General features: G+C 39.6%; 1 protein-coding gene across 8 annotated transcripts in view; it reads left to right on the top strand.

Annotated features, from left to right (window-relative positions):
- Positions 1-17574, top strand: part of FKBP5 (FKBP prolyl isomerase 5) — a 120838-nt gene that overhangs the window by 39077 nt on the left and 64187 nt on the right. Inside the window, exon 3 of one of the 8 annotated variants that reach the window (XM_030315336.1) lies at positions 14292-14543. The exons of the other annotated variants lie outside the window; for them this stretch is intronic. The gene's annotated coding sequence lies outside the window, so the exon portion shown is untranslated. The remainder of the gene's footprint in view (positions 1-14291; positions 14544-17574) is intronic. 8 annotated transcript variants of the gene reach the window in all.

The following is a 17574-nucleotide window of genomic DNA, read 5'->3' as shown; positions in this document are numbered from 1 at the left end:
CAGAACCCTAAATATTTGGAAACTAATTAAGAAACTCATGGGTCAAAGAGAAAAAAAAAATCAAACATGAATTCAGAAAGTATTTTGTACCCGATGGAAATGAAAACAGTGTATCAAAATTTGCAGGAAGTAGCTAATGTAAGTGCTAGGAGGAGAATATTATGTCTGTGTTAGAGGAGTGAGGTTGCAAATCAATGTCTTGAGCTTCCACCTTAAGACACTAGAAAAAGAAGAGAAAATCAAACCCAAAGTAAGCAGAAGAAATGAATTAGTGCTAAAAGCCAAAACTAGTGAAATACAAAGTCCATGAAATCAAAAGCTGGCTCTTTGAGAAGAGCAGTAAAATTCATAAACCTCCAGTCTGATGGATCAGGCAAAAGTGAAGACATAAATCACCAATATCAGGAAGAAAAGAGTTGGCAAAGCTGTAGATCCTATAGTTACTAAAAGGATAAATATGACAATGGCATTAATTATTTTATGGCAGTGTATTAGACAGATGAAATAGGCAAATTCCTTGAAAAAGACAAAATACCAAAGATTACTTAAGAAGAAACAAGCAACCTGAATAATCCTTTATCTATTAAAGACATTAAATCCCCCCAGATAAAACTCTGGGCCCAGATACCTTCCCTGATGAATTCTACCAAACATTTTGAGAAGTCATAATACCAGTTTTAAGCAAATTCCTCCATAAAATTGATGAAGAGGGAATATTTCATAACTTGTTCTTTGATACTAGTATTATCCTGATATTGAAAGCAGACATGGGTGGGTGCCCTGGCTAGCTCAGTTGGTAGAGCATGTGACTCTTGATCTTGGGGTTGTAAGTTCAAGCCCCACATTGGGTGTAGAGATTGCTTAAAAAATTAAATAACAAATAATAAATCCATCCATCCAAATACATTGCAAGAAAAAAAATTATAGACTGATCTCTCTTATGAGCATAGTCGTAAGATTCTTAACAAAATTTTAGCAAATTGACTCCAACAACATATAAGGTAGATAAAATACAGTGACCAAATGAGATTTGTCCCAGGCATGCAAACAGTAATCCCTCAGTATTTGTGGTTTCACTTCCCATGATTTTAGTTACCTGTGGCCAATTGGAATCTGGAAGCATACGGTTCTCCTGATGTATACCTTAGAAGGTCAATAGTAGCATAACACCACATCACAATGCCTTTATCATTCACCTGCCTTCATCCCATTGTGTAAGCATTTTATCTCCCATCTTCCCAAGAAAAAGGGCAAATACAGTTCAATTAAGATGTTTCTGGTGTGTGCGCGCCTGGGTGGGTCAGTTGGTTAAGCTTCTGACTTCAGCTCAGGTCATGATCTCACGATTCATGAGTTTGAGCCCCATGTCAAGCTCTGTGCTGATAGCTCAGAATCTTGAGCCTGCTTTAAATCTGTGTCTCCCTCTCTCTCTGCCCCTCCCCCCTCACACTCTGTCTCTCTCTCAAAAATAAATAAACTTTAAAAAAAAATATTTTGGGAAAGAGACCATATTCACGTAGCTTTTTTTTTTTTTTTTTTTAAAGAGAGCAAGAGACAGCATGACAGGGAAAGGGCAGAGAGTGAGGGAGCGAGATGATCCCAAGCAGGCTCCACACTGTCAGCACACACGGAGCCTGACATGGGTCTCGAACTCACAAAACTGAGATCATTACCTGAGCTGAAATCAGGAGTCGGACACTTAATTGACTGAGCCACCCAGGTGCCACTCACATAACTTTTATTACAGTATGTTATAATTCTATTTTTTTGTTGTTACTGTTATTGTTGTGCCCAATTTATAAACTAACCTTTATCATAGATACATGCATATAGGAAAAAAACATCATATATATAGGGTTTGGTACTATCTGTAGTTTCAGGCATCCACTGGGGGTCTTGGGATATATTTCCTTTAGATAAGGCAGGTGGTGGGCAGAGACTATGTACCCAATAACAAAGTAAAAAAAACCATACGATCAACTCTAGATACAGAAAGGCATTTAACAAAATCCAACATGTGGTGATGATAAAAACTCTCAACAAACTAGGGAAAAAAGGAAACTTCCTCAATCTGATAAAGAGCATCTATGAAAAATCAATAGCTGAAATCATACTTAAGGCTGAAAGACTGAATATTTTCCCTCTAAGAACAGGAACAAGACAAGGTGTTCACTGTCATCACTTCTATTCAACATTGTACTGGAGGTTCTAGCCAGTGCAATCAGGCAAGAAAAATAAAAGACATCTAGATTGAAAGAGAAGGGTAAAACTTTTTATTTACAGATGACATGATTCTGTGTGATTTCTTCCAAAAAAAAAAAAAGTTCCCAGAATAATTAAGTGCACGTAACAAAGTTGCAGGATACAAGAATATAGAAGAGTCACTTGTATTTCTATATATGAGCAAATAAATAGTCAGAGGTTGAAATTTAAAAAGAATACCATTTACAGTAAAATAAAAAATATTCACTACCTAAGGATAAATTGTATAAAAGATGTATAAGACCTCTACGTTGGAAGCTATAAAATATTACTGAGGAAAATTAAAGAAAACCTAAATAAATGAAGAGCTGTTATGTTCAAGGATTGGAAGACTCAATATTGTCAATTCTCTATAAAGATACAGATTCAGTACAATCCCACTCAAAATCCCCAACCAGCAATTTCTGGAAAGTGACAAGCTGGTTTTAAAGTTCGTACGGAAATGCAAAGGTCCTAGAAGAGCCAAAACAATTTTGGTGAAGAGCAGAGAGGACTTCTAAAGCTTATCATAGCTATGTTAATCAAGACAGTGATATTGATGTAAAGATGAGCAAATAGATCCACAGAACAGAAAGTCCAGAAAAAAATACGGTCAGTTAATTTTTGAGTATGGCACCAAGGAAATTAAATGAGAAAAGAGTGGTCTTTTCAATGTTTATTTAGTTTTGAGAGAGAGAAGAAGCATGAGTGGGGGAGGGGCAGAAAGGAGAGACTGAGGATCTGAAGCAGGCCCTATGCTGTGAGCGGAGTGCCCCCCACCCGGGGCTCAAACTCAAAAACCAGGAGATCGTGAACTGAGCTGAAATCAAGAGTTGGCTGCTTAACTGAGTGAGCCCCCCCCACCCCTCCAGGTGCCCCAGGAATAGTCTTTTCAATAAATGGAACAATTTGGTACTCCTATAGAAAAAAAATGAATCCTACCTTAATCATACTTTGCATCACACATAAAAAGTTAATTCAAAATTGGTCATAGATCTAAATCTAAAGCCTAAATCTATACAATTTCTAGAAAAAAATGTGATTTTTGGAGTTTGGTAAAGGTTTGTAAGATACAATAACAGAAGCATGATTTATTTAAAAAAAAAAGATGAGTTGGACTATATCAATATTAACGTCTCTTTGAAAGCCACCTTTAAGAGAACAAGGACAAGTCACAGAATGGGAGAAATATTCACAAATCCCATTTCTTTTTCTTTTTCTTTTTTCTCTTCAGGCTTACTTATTTATTTTGATATAGAGAGAGCAGGGGAGGAGGGGGAGAGACTATCCCGAGCAGGCTCTGCACTGTCAGCGCAGAGCCCTAAGCGGGGCTTGAACTCACGAACACGAGATCATGACCTGAGCCAAAATCAAGTGTCGGACGGACGCTTAACTGACTGAGCCATCCAGGCGCCCCCACAAATCACTTTTCTGGTTAAAGACTTATTTAGAATATATAAGGAATTCTCAAAACTCAGTGATAGGAAAACAACCCAGTAAAAAAATAGGCAAAAGATACAACTGGGCATTTCGCCAGAGAAAATGCATGGATAGCAGATAAGCACATGAAAAGATGAGCCATATCATTAGGGAAATGTAGATTAAAACCTCGATAAGATACCACTACAAACTTGTTAGGATGTTTTCAGTTAAAAAGGCTTGCAGTACCAAGTGTTGGTGAGGATGTGGAGCACCTGATCTGGTGGAAATGCAAGGTTTTATAACCCCTTTGGAAAAAAGTTTGGCACTTTCTTAATGACCTAAAATGTACTCCTACCCTATGACTTAGCCATTCTACTCCTAGGCACTTATCTGGGAGAGTTGAATGCACATGACCACATAAAGATTGTACCTAGATATTCACAGCATCTTTATCTGTAGAAGACAGGAATTGAAAACAGTCCAAGTGTGTATCAGTATGCAAATAATTCAAATGTGCGTCAGCAGGCAAATACAGTTTGCACTGTCTTCATACAATGGGATATTACTCAGCAATAAAAAGGAAGGAACTATTGATACACACTGTAATGTGTTTGAGTCTCAATATAATTACAGTAATAAAAGCCAGGAAAGAGACATGGTTCCATTTATATGAAATCCTATGAAATATAAACTATTCAGAAAGCAGATTAGAGGTCTGGAGACGTGAGCTGGAGAGGAATGAATCATAAAAGGACACAAGACTTTTTGGAATGACAGATATGCTCATCTTTGTTGTAGTGATGGCTTTACAGATATATGTACGTATGTCAAAACTTACCAAATTGTATACTTTAAATATGTGCAAGTTATTGTATGTTAAATATATGTCACTAAATCTGTTTTTATTTTTATTAAAAAAAATTTTTTTTTTAATTTTTTTTTTCAACGTTTATTTATTTTTGGGACAGAGAGAGACAGAGCATGAACGGGGGAGGGGCAGAGAGAGAGGGAGACACAGAATCGGAAACAGGCTCCAGGCTCTGAGCCATCAGCCCAGAGCCTGACACGGGGCTCGAACTCACGGACCGCGAGATCGTGACCTGGCTGAAGTCGGACGCTTAACCGACTGCGCCACCCAGGCGCCCCTTTATTAAAAAAATTTTTAAGGGTTGTACCTTCTTTATTTTATTTCTTTTTATTTTATTTTATTTTTTATTTTTTAAAATTTACATCCAAATTAGTATATAGTGTAACAATGATTTCAGGAGTAGATTCCTTAGTTCCCCTTACCCATTTAGCCCATCCCCCCTCCCACAATCCCTCCAGCAACCCTCAGTTTGTTCTCCATATTTATGAGTCTCTTCTGTCTTGTCCCCTCCCTGTTTTTATATTATTTTTGTTTCCCTTCCCTTATGTTCATCTGTTTTGTCTCTTAAAGTCCTCCTATGAGTGAAGTCATATGATTTTTGTCTTTCTCTAATCTCACTTAGCACAATACCCTCCAGTTCCATCCACGTAATTGCAAATGGCAAGATTTCATTCTTTTTGATTGCTGAGTAATAATCCATTGTATATGTATATACTGCATCTTCTTTATCCATTCATCCGTCGATGGACATTTGGGCTCTTTCCATACTTTGCCTGTTGTTGAAAGCGCTGCTATAAACATGGGGGTGCATGTGTCCCTTCAAAACAGCACACCTGTATCCCGTGGATAAATGCCTAGTAGTGCAGTTGCTGGGTCGTAGGGTAGTTCTGTTTTTAGTTTTTTTGAGGAACCTCCATACTGTTTTCCAGAGTGGCTGCACCAGCTTGCATTCCCATAAATTTTTTTTGACGTTTATTTATTTTAGAGAGAGAGCATGAATGAGCGGGGGAGGTGCAGAGAAAGAAGGAGACACAGAATCCGAAGCAGGCTCCAGGCTCTGAGCTGTCAGCATAAGAGCCGACACGGGTCTCAAATTCTCGGACCACGAGATCATGGCCTGAGCTGAAGTCGGACACTTAACTGACTGTGCCACCCAGGCGCCCCACTAAATCTGTTTTTAAAATTACTTGTGTGGAGCACCTGGGTGACTCACTTGGTTGGGTGTCGGACTTCAGGTCATGATCTCGCGGTCTGTGACTTCAAGCCCTGTGTCGGGCTCTGTGCTGACAGCTCAGAGCCTGGAGCCTGCTTTAGATTCTGTGTCTACCTCTCTCTCTGCCCCTACCCTGAGCTTTCTCGCTCTCTCAAAAAAAAAAAAAAAACCTTAAAAAAATTTTAAAACAAATGTACTTGTGTGTTCTTCAGTGTTTATATTGTGCTGCTCAAATTTCAGAATCACATAAGGGACTCAATAATTTTTTAAATAATTTCCAGTGATTAAGTTTGGGGTAGGAACAGGTCCATTGTGTATGATCAAATTTACTTACAGTTTTTTTTTTTTTTAACATTTATTTATTATTTTGAGAAAGAAAGGGAGACACAGAATCTGAAGCAGGCTCCAGGCTCTGAGCTGTCAGCACAGAGCCCTACAGGGGGCTCGAACTCATAACCACAAGATCATGACCTGAGCTGAAGTTGGACGCTTAACCGACTGAGCCACCCAGGTGTCTGAGTTTACTTACAGTTTTAATTTATCATGAAACTGAAAAACTATAATAAATGTTCCAACTTAGGCTTTCTGAAATTCTAAAGGAATTTTCAGAATGATATACATCAAATGTTAGGTTTAATTTTATTGTCAGATTAGAATGTTGTTGTTCAACTGGATGATAAATAGGAAAGAATGTTATAAGAACCCTAAAGAGAAAATGGAGGAAGTCAACAGTATTCTGGGCTTGGGAGAAAAATTCTTAGGATTTTGATTGGATGACCAGGTATCTATGTTAGGTAGAATAATAGCCCCTTAAATATGTTCACATCCTAATCTCTGGAATTTGTCAATATGTTACCTTACACAGAAGGGACTTTGTAGATGTGATTAAAAACTTTGAGATGGGGAGATTATCCTGGATTACCCAAATGGGCCCGACATAATCACAGGGATTCTTAAGAAATTAAAGAAAGCAGAGAAACTTTCCTGGCTGTGATCAGAAGGCAATGTGACTGCATAAGAATGATCAGAGACATACAATATTGTTATTTTGAATTTCTTTTAAGTTTATATATTTTGAGAGAGAGTGGGGGTGGGGGGAGGGTAGAGAGAATCCCAAGTAGGCTCCATGCTGCCTGTGCAGAGCCTGATGAAGGGCTCGAACTCACAAACTGAGATCATGACTTGAGTCGAAGTTGGATGCTAAAGTGACTGAGTCACCCAGGAGCACCACAATATTGTTACTTTGAAAATAGAGGAAGGAGGGGCGCCTGGGTGGCGCAGTCGGTTGAGCGTCCGACTTCAGCCAGGTCACGATCTCGCGGTCCATGAGTTCGAGCCCCGCGTCGGGCTCTGGGCTGATGGCTGGGAGCCTGGAGCCTGTTTCCGATTCTGTGTCTCCCTCTCTCTCTGCCCCTCCCCCGTTCATGCTCTGTCTCTCTCTGTCCCAAAAATAAATAAATGTTGAAAAAAAAAATAAAAAAAAAAATAGAGGAAGGAGGCATGAACCAAGGAATGTAGGTGGCCTCTAGAATTTGGAAAAAGCAAGGAAATAGATTTTCTCTTTGAATTTCTTGAAGGAATTGCAGCCCTGCTTACACCTTGATTTTATCCCAGAGAGATCTGTTTCTGATTCCAGAACTATAAGATAATAAATGTGTATTACCTAACCTGTGTGTTGGTGGTAATTTGTTACTGCAGCTGTAAAATACGAATGCAGTATCTAAGGTGGTAAAGCTCAGAATTAATAGTGTTTTGCTGGAGAGTTGCAGTGAAAAGTGAATTCTATAATACCAAAGTAACTTTTTCCATTCCTTGGGAATTGTTTTCTCTTCCGCATTTCAAATCTCATTTTCCCATAAAGTAAAATATGTATTTACTCACCAAAAAGTGATTCTAAATATAAAATATTAGTTGGAATAAATCTTAGATGTCATTCTACTCTAACCTCCTGAAATTTATAGATGGAGAAACTGAGCGACAGCCAAAGATTCCATAGCCAGTTAGCAATAGATCATAGTTTACATTCAGGCGTGGTTCAGTGCTCTACTGTATGTATACCCTTTAATGAGAAATTTGTTCCAGAATTGTGGAATATCTGAGTCACTTATCCAAAGAGGGTGTTTACGTAGGGAGATAGACGAATCTTTGTCTAGTTGACAGGATTGATTATGGGATTAATTTGTCATCTAGGAAGGTCCTAAGAGCCTGATCCTTAAGGGATGGAGTAAGTCCCATTAACAAACTTCACTGGTCAGTAACTTGATACGCATACAGGGGAAAGTACCAAGGCAAAATGGAGGGTTCTGGGAGAGGGTGGGGATACATCAAAAATAATTTTCCATATTCTCGCCCTGTTAACAGGCTTATAGATTCTGTTTTTCTCCAGACGTTTCCCCAAACACTGCCTCTCTCCTGTAATGGAAGATACTTGTTCTGAAAACCCAGTGCCCAGACAGAAGTCCCTGGACATTAATCTGGAGAGCAGCACTCTTTTCCCCTCTCTGTCTTCAGCTGCTGTTCTCCTTCTGCACCTGTATGGTGGGGATTTAAGGTAGCCAAGGTTTCTGTTCTTCTACCTAAGGTTTTGTTCACAGACCTGAAATGCTATTCTCATACAGTTTTTCTGTTGGACATAATAATGGACCTTGGTCACAATCTCATGGTTCATGAGTTTGAGCCCTACATTGGGCTGTGCGCTGGCAGCATGGAGCCTGCTTGGAATTCTGTCTCCCTCTCTTTCTGCCCCTCCCCCACTTGGTCTCTATCTCTCTCTCAAAAACAAAAAAAGCTTAAAAAGTACTTTAAAAAAATAATGGGGTCACCAGGGTGGCTCAGTCAGTTAAGTGTCCAACTTCAGCTCAGGTCATGATCTTGCGGTTTGTGAGTTCAAGTCCCATGTTGGGCTCTGTGCTAACAGCTCAGACTGAGCCTGGAGTCTCCTTCGGATTCTGTGTCTTCCTCTCTCTGCGCATCTCTCCCCACCCTCCCCTTACTCACTCTCTCTCTCTCTCTCTCTCTCTCTCTCTCTCTCTCTCTGTCCCAAAAATAAATATTTTAAAAAATTTTAAAAAAATGGACCTTGGAAAACATGTATTAAGGCCCTATCTTAAATCTGCTTCATTTATATTACAGTGCTTTAATGAGACAGTACTATAAGGGGATACAGTATTATGCAGAACTTTTATACTAGGTTTCTTCTCTCTGCGTTCCAGCTGGGAACCATCTCTTCCTCTAGTTGCTATTTAATGTGTACTCAAGAGATAGACAGCTAGGTGTAGTGTTCTGTTCTTACTGCCTGTGTGTAAGCCAAATTGATATTAATAAGATGAATCTACTGGCGCCTGGGTGACTCAATCATTGAGCGTCTGACTTTGGCTCAGGTCATGATCTCACAGTTTGTGAGTTCGAGTCCTACATTAGGTGAGCTTAAGCCCCGCTTTGGGTCAGCCCTGCCTCTCTGTCTCTCTCTTTCCCTCTTCTCTCTCTCTCTCTCTCTCTCTCTCTCTCTCTCTCTCTCTCTCTGCCTTGTGGGATTCTCTTTCTCACTCCCTCCCTCTGCCCCTTACTCACTTGTGTACATGTTCCCCCCCCCCTCTCTCTCTCTCTCTCTCTCTCTCTCTCTCTCTCAAAAGATGAATCTATTATGTGTATATATGCACAGACATGTACTTACAGTGCATTTCAGAGGTATACTAGTTATGCCAGGGTTTTGTTAGTTACTGTTCCTGATTAGAACAGAATATTATTTTTACTTTTTTTTTTTTTATAGTTGAACACTCAGGTACAGTGTAATTCTAGATTTTTTCATAGTAGATTTGGAGAGGGAATATAGTCAACTGGTAATGATATTTCAGTACTGACTCCTTACTCTAGCATCTTATATTTTACCATTTTTATATTGACTACTTTTGAAGACCACAATTTGTTTATTTCAGTGTTTGTTGAGTGCTTTTTTGCCATTCACTTAGGCTAGGTGGTAGAGGTACACAAATGAGTGGGACACAATGTACAGTGTTTGCAGACCTTTGTCATGCGTTACCTTGTTGGCCTGTTCTTAGAAATCATCAGCAGACTTGGAACCAAACTGTTTGACCCTATGAACCGACCCAGGTTGATAATCTTCCACTGTGGCACAGGTAGAATTTTGACTTTTTAAAAAATTTTGTTAATGTTTGTTTATTTTTGAGAGATAGAGACTGAACAGGAGCAGGGGAGGGCCAGAGAGAGGGAGACACAGAATCCAAAGCAGGTTCCAGGCTCTGAGCTGTCAGCACAGAGACTAACGCGGGGCTCGCACCCATGAACCATAAGATCGTGAGCTGAAGTCGGACACTTAACTGACTGAGCCCCAGAAATTTGATTTTTCTATCAAAAACATGAACAGGTAATAAAGGCTTACTCCTGTCTTTACCTTTACCAGAATGTAAGTTCTGAGGAAATAGAAATTGTTTCTGTTCACTACTGCTGTATCTCCCTTGGCTCAGACAGTGTCTGACACATAGTAGGTGCTCAGTAAATATTTGTTGAACGGCCACTTATCTTTCAGCTTTTAACTCACATGTGTCCTTATAATGTTCTGGCTACCTGTTCCTTTATGGATATATTTTCCTTACATCCCATTGGCCTGAATTTAGTTACATGGCCATATTTAGCTTTAAGGGAGGACATTGGGGCTTCATTTGGGAAGCTTTGTGTTCAGTTAAAAACTAGGGGTTTTATTAATTAGGAAGAAGTGGAGAAAAAGAGACTTGAGAACTGCTAGCAGTCTCTACCACAAGTCTGACCAACGATAACTATCAGATGTACCTTGGGGCTAAGGAGGTTTCATGACTTGATGCGGAGCAGGCTACAGTTAGTCACAGCCAAGAGGCAATGCCTAAAGTCGAGTACCAGGGAAGGATTCATTCACATGCTTGTAAAAGAATAGTAAATAATTATATTTGAGCCATGGTATGGTATTTATTAAAGGACAGTGAGAGGACTAGTGCTTTCAAAGTGCTAAAAGATCTTATTGATTGATGGCACACTGTCGAACAGGGGAGGGGCAGAGGGAGAGAGAAGAGAATCTTAAGCAGGCTCCACATTCAGCATGGAGCCAGACATGGGCCTCTATCCCACGACCCTGGGATGTTGACCTAAGCCGGAATTCAGAGTCAGATGCTCGATGTACTGAACCATCCAGGCACCCCAGTGCTGAGAGATCTTTTAAATCTCTCATTGGTAATATTGCTGTCTTCTTTGGGGATGGTTTGTGGTTTTTAAGCTGTTCAACTGTATCACTAAGGGTGTTAGTACTCAGAAGTGGGGCTTGGACATTATAAGTTTGAGAACACGGTTTTATTTGCTTAGTAGTAATTGCAACTACTGTGTATATTTTCATCTTAATTTCCATGTAGAGTCTGGTAACTTCCCAGTGAACATGCAGACTTCTCTTCTGAGCTCAGGCCTCGTGTCTGCCTTCTGGGTGTCTCACAAGGACTCTTTGCTCAATCAGAGTTTTCTTCCTCTGCATCGAAGGCACTCCAAAATGTTTTCATTAAATTGAAGAGAAAAAAATAAAAAGTTCTGATGAGTGGAATCATGAAGTATTTCATCTTTTTGTCCTAAGTTTAAGAAAAAATATGAAAGTAATAGATCCTCAGCATTAAACTATTTAAATTATCTAAAATAAAATTACAAAGTGAAAATTCCTTCTTACCCTTCTCCTCCCAGATCTCATTCTCCAGAGCTGTCTTTACTGGCTGTTTTAATAGTAGGTATCTTTCCAAACTTTTTGTGTATATAAGCAATATTATACACACATACACCCTATGTTCCTTCTAAAAATAGGATCATATTACAGAGTGTTTGCGACTCGCCATTTGCTTAATAGGACATCTTAGACATCTTTTCATCTTTTCATGTCCTTATTAGAAGGTTATTTTATCTGGAATGGCTAAAACCTTACCTGTTCTATGTTACTATTCCTGGAATTTAGCTATCTTAACTCTGAGAAAAAACCATGATAAAAAAATTTGACATGTTATATTTGCATAATTGTAATCCAGTGCTGTAAAATGTTTGCACATGGCAAAATCTACAAACTGGGAACCGTGGTTGGTTGATACAATTAAAATAATACCACATTGTCACATGTATTACCCTCTGTGATATCATCAGTTGACTTTTTTTTTTTTTTTTCCCCTAAACAACCCAGAGGACCAAATCACCACTGGGCACTGGGCACTATGCACCGTAACAATACACTTCATTTACTACAGTGTTCCCCCCCCCCCCACAGTGGATGAGCATTTATAAAATCTTAATTCAGCTATTTGGATGTTTCTGGTGTTTAGACTCTTAACTAAGTCATTTTGTACTATCTAGATTTATCTCATCCTTTTCAAAGACTGCATTATATTTTTGTAGTGTGAATTTGCCAAATTTTATTAAAAATTTTTTTTAACATTTATTTATTATTGAGAGAGACACACAGAGCGTGAGCAGCAGAGGGAAAGAGAGAGGGGAGTCACAGAATCTGAAGTAGGCTCCAGGCTCTGAGAGAGCCAGGGGGGCTCGAACTCATGAACTGTGAGATCATGATGTGAGCCGAAGTTGGATGCTCAACCGACTGAGCCACCCAGGCGCCCCCTTGCCAAATTTATTTGAACACTCCCATGTTATTCTATTGAGGAAAAACTTTAGCATATTTTATTTAGCCATATGGTTAACTTAGCGGTAACTTAAGCAATCTATAAATGTTTAAGTGATTAACAAATGTACACTTGTGTTCTTCCTACTCTTAAGTCATTACTTTTCTGTTTCCTCCTGACTCTTTCCTCTGTATATTTAAGTCTTTCTGGTCCTTTTCTCTTTTTAAGTCTGTGCTCTCTACTTCCCTTTTGCCTAAAGCATTTTACCTTTTCCCTTTATAAGTGTAGCAGAAATATCAAATGGCTCCCTTGTCACTTTCACATCTTTATACATTCCCCTTCTACTTAACTTTTAACTTGGAATACGCTATCTTTCTCTCATTTCCCTTTCTTAACCTTTCAACCTTTACCACTGCCCAGTGTCCAGGGGAGATACTAGGGGATACACATTGTCAGCAATATTCCCCCTGCAAAATGAAAAACAAAACTTTTAGCCAAATACTTATTCATAGATGTTCCATTTTATCCTAAGAGCAACCCTTAAATGTTTGAGAAGTGATTGCATCTACAAAATAAAGACATGCTAAGAAAAATGTTCAATCGGATGATAAGAGTGTACAGAAATCAAAAACACTGTTTATAAAAATCCTTTGAAAAGGAGTGCCTGGGTGGCTCAGTTGGTTAAGCATCCGACTTCGGCTCAGTTCATGATCTAATGGTTCATGGGTTCGAGCCCCGTGTCAGGCTGTGTGCTGACAGCTCAGAGCCTGGAGCCTGCTTCTGATTCTGTCTCCCTCTTTGCCCTTCCCCTGCTCGTGCTCTCTGTCTCTCTCAAAAATAAATAAACAATAAAAAATAAAAGATCCTTTGAACAGAATAAATGAAATAATGGACATAGTTGATAACCAAATAGTGATCTATAAATTCCGTCAAAGGAAATCTCTTAGAATATAGAACCAAAAGCCAAGGATGGAATTGAAGAGAAAAGCTCAATGTCTCTCAACCCTGTGTGCACATTAGAATCATCTGAGATAACTTTTTAAAATCACTGATGCCTTGGCCCCAGCATAGCTCAATTATATACAGATTCTCTGGGAATAGGGTACAGGCATCAGTGGCTTTTTAAAGCTTCCCAGGTGATTCTAATATTTATCCCATGTTTAGAAACATGCTTAAGAGATCTGAAGGATAGAACCAAGATGTCCACAGTCTGTCTAGCAAGACTTTTAGAGGCAGAGGACAGACATGGAAGGAAAAGAAATAATAGTAGCACCTCCCCTGAGATTCCCCCAAAGACTCACCTTCAGCAGTTGAGGGCCAGGATATCAAGGCCCTGCAGGAATTAAGGAAAGAAAACAAATACCACAGTGTATCTTGGTGATCTGTCTGAACCCCAAGAATAAAGAAAATCCCTGTTTCTTCTATAAAGAATGGGAGCCACCTTGTGCACTAGGGAGGGAAGGAAACCTAACTGGCCTAACTGACCCAAACACAGCTTCTGCTCTCTTCCTAGACATGTCTCTCTACTCAATTTCTCTGGCCCACTCCTGCTTTTTTTGTGACGCTGACCGCAGACTCTATGGGGAAGAGCTGGTCTCTTACTGTTGGTATTTAGAAGTCAGTTTGCGCTTCTTTGTTCTCTCCTTTAGTCTGATCCCTTCTGCCTTCTGGTTCAGTGACACACTTTTTGTTTTCCAGCTCAGTTAGAGCTTTACAAATTTTTCTGTGATTCCAGTGTCATCTTGGAGAAAGTTGATAATTTAGTACTGTCCTCCAACCTTTGACATTTGGATGGTCTGATATTTTCTAGGGTTTGTTGTTGTTTTGTTTTGTTTTTAATGAGAATAGTAATTCATCCAAGTGGTCAGTGACAGAAGTAATTATAAATTTGGTCTGTTAACTTTGCCTTCTTCAGTAACTGCTTGAACTGAGAAAAGTGAGTTGACCAAAGCGTCGTATGTATCTAAGAGATACAATGAAGGAGGAAATAGTGTCTAGCTATAAAGTGGTAATCCCATTTAGAATTCTTTTTGCTCTGCTGTCTCATTGACCAGACATCTGAGCCTTCAGTCTCTGAAGAATTGATGCAGCAGTCACTGCTGGAGACTCGGTTCCCAACCTTGGATGCACACTGGAAACGAGAAAGGCGTCTTTAGTCACGGTGAAGGTGGGAGGATTAAAGAGAAGTTAAGTCTGGCTGACTGTTCTGCTAATTTCCATCTGCTCTTGCCTCAGATTTCTTTCTTGTTTCTTTTTTTGATTGTACTTAAATACACATAACAAAATTTGCAGTTTTTACCAGCTTTGAATGTACAGTGCGGTGACCATACGTTCACATTGCTGTGCAATTATTACCACTGTTGTTCTCCGGAATTTTTTCACCTTCCCAGACAGAAACTCTGCACGCATTAAACAACTGTCCATTCCCCTTCCCCCAGCCCCTAGTAATTCTCTATTCTACTTTTCTGACTTTGTGAATTTGCCTGTTCTAGGTACCTCATGAAAGAGTCATGTGATATTTGCCCTTTTGTGTCTGGCTTGTTTCACTTAGCATAATGTTTTTAGGGTTTATCCATGTTGTAGCATGTGTTAGAATTTTATTTTTTTATGGCCAGATATTTTAATAATACATATATGCACACACCATGTCTTGTTTATGGACACTTGGATTGTTTCCACGTTTTGGCCATTATAAATAGTGTTGCCATGAAGATTGCTGTACAAGTCTCTGCTTTCACTTCCTTTGGGTGTATTTGCAGGAGTAGAATAACCGGATCATAATGGTGATTCTGTGTTTAACATTTTGATGAACCACCAGGCATGCACCATTTTATATCCCCACCAGTAAAGCATGAGGGTTCCAGTTTGTCTACATCTCCCCAACACTCACAATTTTAAGTTCTCATATAGCCATTCTAATAGGTGTGAAGTGGTATCTAAGAGGGGGGCAGAATATGTGACCCCAGAAGATGCCACTTTGGCATGTGGATTATTTTGAGCTGAAGGCAATCGAGGTCTGATAGACTCAGGAAGACGTTTGGTTTTTGTTTTTGTTTTTATCTCTACCTCTCCCTTAACTGCCTAAAAAAATTTAGATAGAGGGCCTGTACCATGAAGAGAGCTAATACTAGAGATAACTTTTTATATAAAAAAGATTTATCTGCATGGCAGGGCAGACATTTGCTTATAAAACCTCTGTTCCTCCCATCTTCCTGTGAATTGTCTTCCTCCTCCTTGAAGTTCTAGACTCCTACCCTCTTTTCCATAGCTCAGGATGGCTTATAAGCCTCACTTGCTTGAGTGTCTGGGAGCTTCCTATCTTTGGGGTTCTCACAGGTACAAATTTTTTTTTTCCCTCCTGTTAATCTGTCTTAGGTAAATTTAATTGTTAGACCAGCCTAAGAACCTAGAAGGAGAGAAGGGGATCATTTTCCCCTTTACATATCTCATTGTGATTTTGTTTTGCATTTCCCTAATAACTAATGATGTTGAGCATCTTTTCATATGCTTATTGGCCATTTTTCACAGGTTTCTTTTTTGAAGGAGAAAAAAATGTACGGGCACACGTGGCAGTAGTCTTCATCATCTTTCCATTCCCCTCCCCAGTGTGGAGGAAGGACGTTACCTGGGGGAACGTGCATGGCTAAATGCAGTGTGCAGTTTTATAGAGATGTATAGTCTGTCTTCATATGTGATCTTCTTTCCTCTGCATGCATATTTATCTTTTGTTGTCTGGGAACTCCTCCTAACATGCTGGTGTGTTCCTGGACTTGAATGTTTGACGGAGGCCTGGGTTGAAAGTCAGTAAGGGCAGGGGCACCTGGGTGGCTCAGTCGGTTAAGCATCCGACTTTGGCTCAGGTCATGGTCTCACACTCTGTGAGTTCGAGCCCCGCATCGGGCTCTGTGCTGACAGCTCAGAGCCTGGAGCCTGTTTCAGATTCTGTGTCTCCCTCTCTCTCTGCTCCTCCCCTATTCATGCTCTGTCTCTCTCTGTCTCAAAAATAAATAAACGTTAAAAAAAAAATTAAAAAGAAAGTCAGCGAGGGCTTTTCAGTTCATCCTCACTCGAGTATATTCAAAATTAAGATGAATTACTGCATTAAGATGAATTAAGCCCCAGGGTATATACCTCTTTCCTTGTGTGTTTTCTTTCTTTTGTGTTTTAGTTCTAGGAGGCTGAAAACCTTTATGGCCTAGGCATGTGTGTTATGTAGAAAGAATGCTACTGTAATGTTCTGTGCTGTGAACCAAGTATCTAGTTCCTATATTCTTTTTTTTTTTTTTTTTAATCTATCTGAAAACTCTCCTGGTAGACAGTAGGATAACCTGATACAAGTTATCTGTATTTTAACAGAGAACAACACAGTAAGTAATACACATGAGGAGTTAGTGGATAACGCTTTAAAAGGACTTCTCATCTGGGGAATCTGACAGTCTAGTTACATTGACTGAATTTTTCAGTACGCTGTTGGTGAAACTGTAAGCGTATTCTCATTTTTCTGTTATGTCTCAGGTGTTTGCGGACTGGCGCTTTGGAGAGTGCCTGCTTATCTGGCATGTCCATAACAGAACTGTGTGTTCCCTCTCTGATGTGCCGGGTAGCAGTTTCCCCCCTTTGGACAGTTCAGAACAGTGAGCTTTATCCTAGATTAATATCCATAGCTACATAGTGGTTCTAAATCCAGAATAAACCGAGAGTAGGGGAGAGAAGAAAAGGCTCTCTCATGAAGAAAGTGAAACTTTCTCAGTGTGTCTTGCCGGTTTTTAGGAATTGTCTGTTCTTCCTGCCTTTTTTCATATAAACTAGATTAAGGAAAAAGGTCATTGTTGTTTTTAAGTTTTATTTTTATTTAAGTAATCTCTACACCCAACATGGGACTCAACTCAGCGACCACGAGATCAAGAGTTGCAAGAGTGAGCCAGTCAGGCACCCCAAGGAAAAAGCTGTTTGTTGGTTTGTTTGTTTTTAATGTTTGTTTATTTTGAGAAAGCACGTGTGCACGTGCCCGAGCAGGAGGAGCAGGGAGAGAGAGAATCCCAAACAGGCTCTGTGCTGCGAGCACAGAGCCCAACTCGGGGCTTGAACTCAGGAACTGTGAGATCATCCCCTCAGCTGAAATCAAGAGTCGGATACTTACCCAATTGAGCTACCCACCCAGGTTCCCCGGAAAAAGGGTTTTTTTTTTAATTTGTTTG

The sequence above is a fragment of the Lynx canadensis genome, chromosome B2 (assembly GCF_007474595.2).
Source record: "Lynx canadensis isolate LIC74 chromosome B2, mLynCan4.pri.v2, whole genome shotgun sequence".
NCBI lineage: Eukaryota > Metazoa > Chordata > Mammalia > Carnivora > Felidae > Lynx > Lynx canadensis.
The sequence above is the reverse complement of the archived record's forward strand: the minus strand, read 5'-3'. Positions and strand labels throughout refer to the sequence as shown.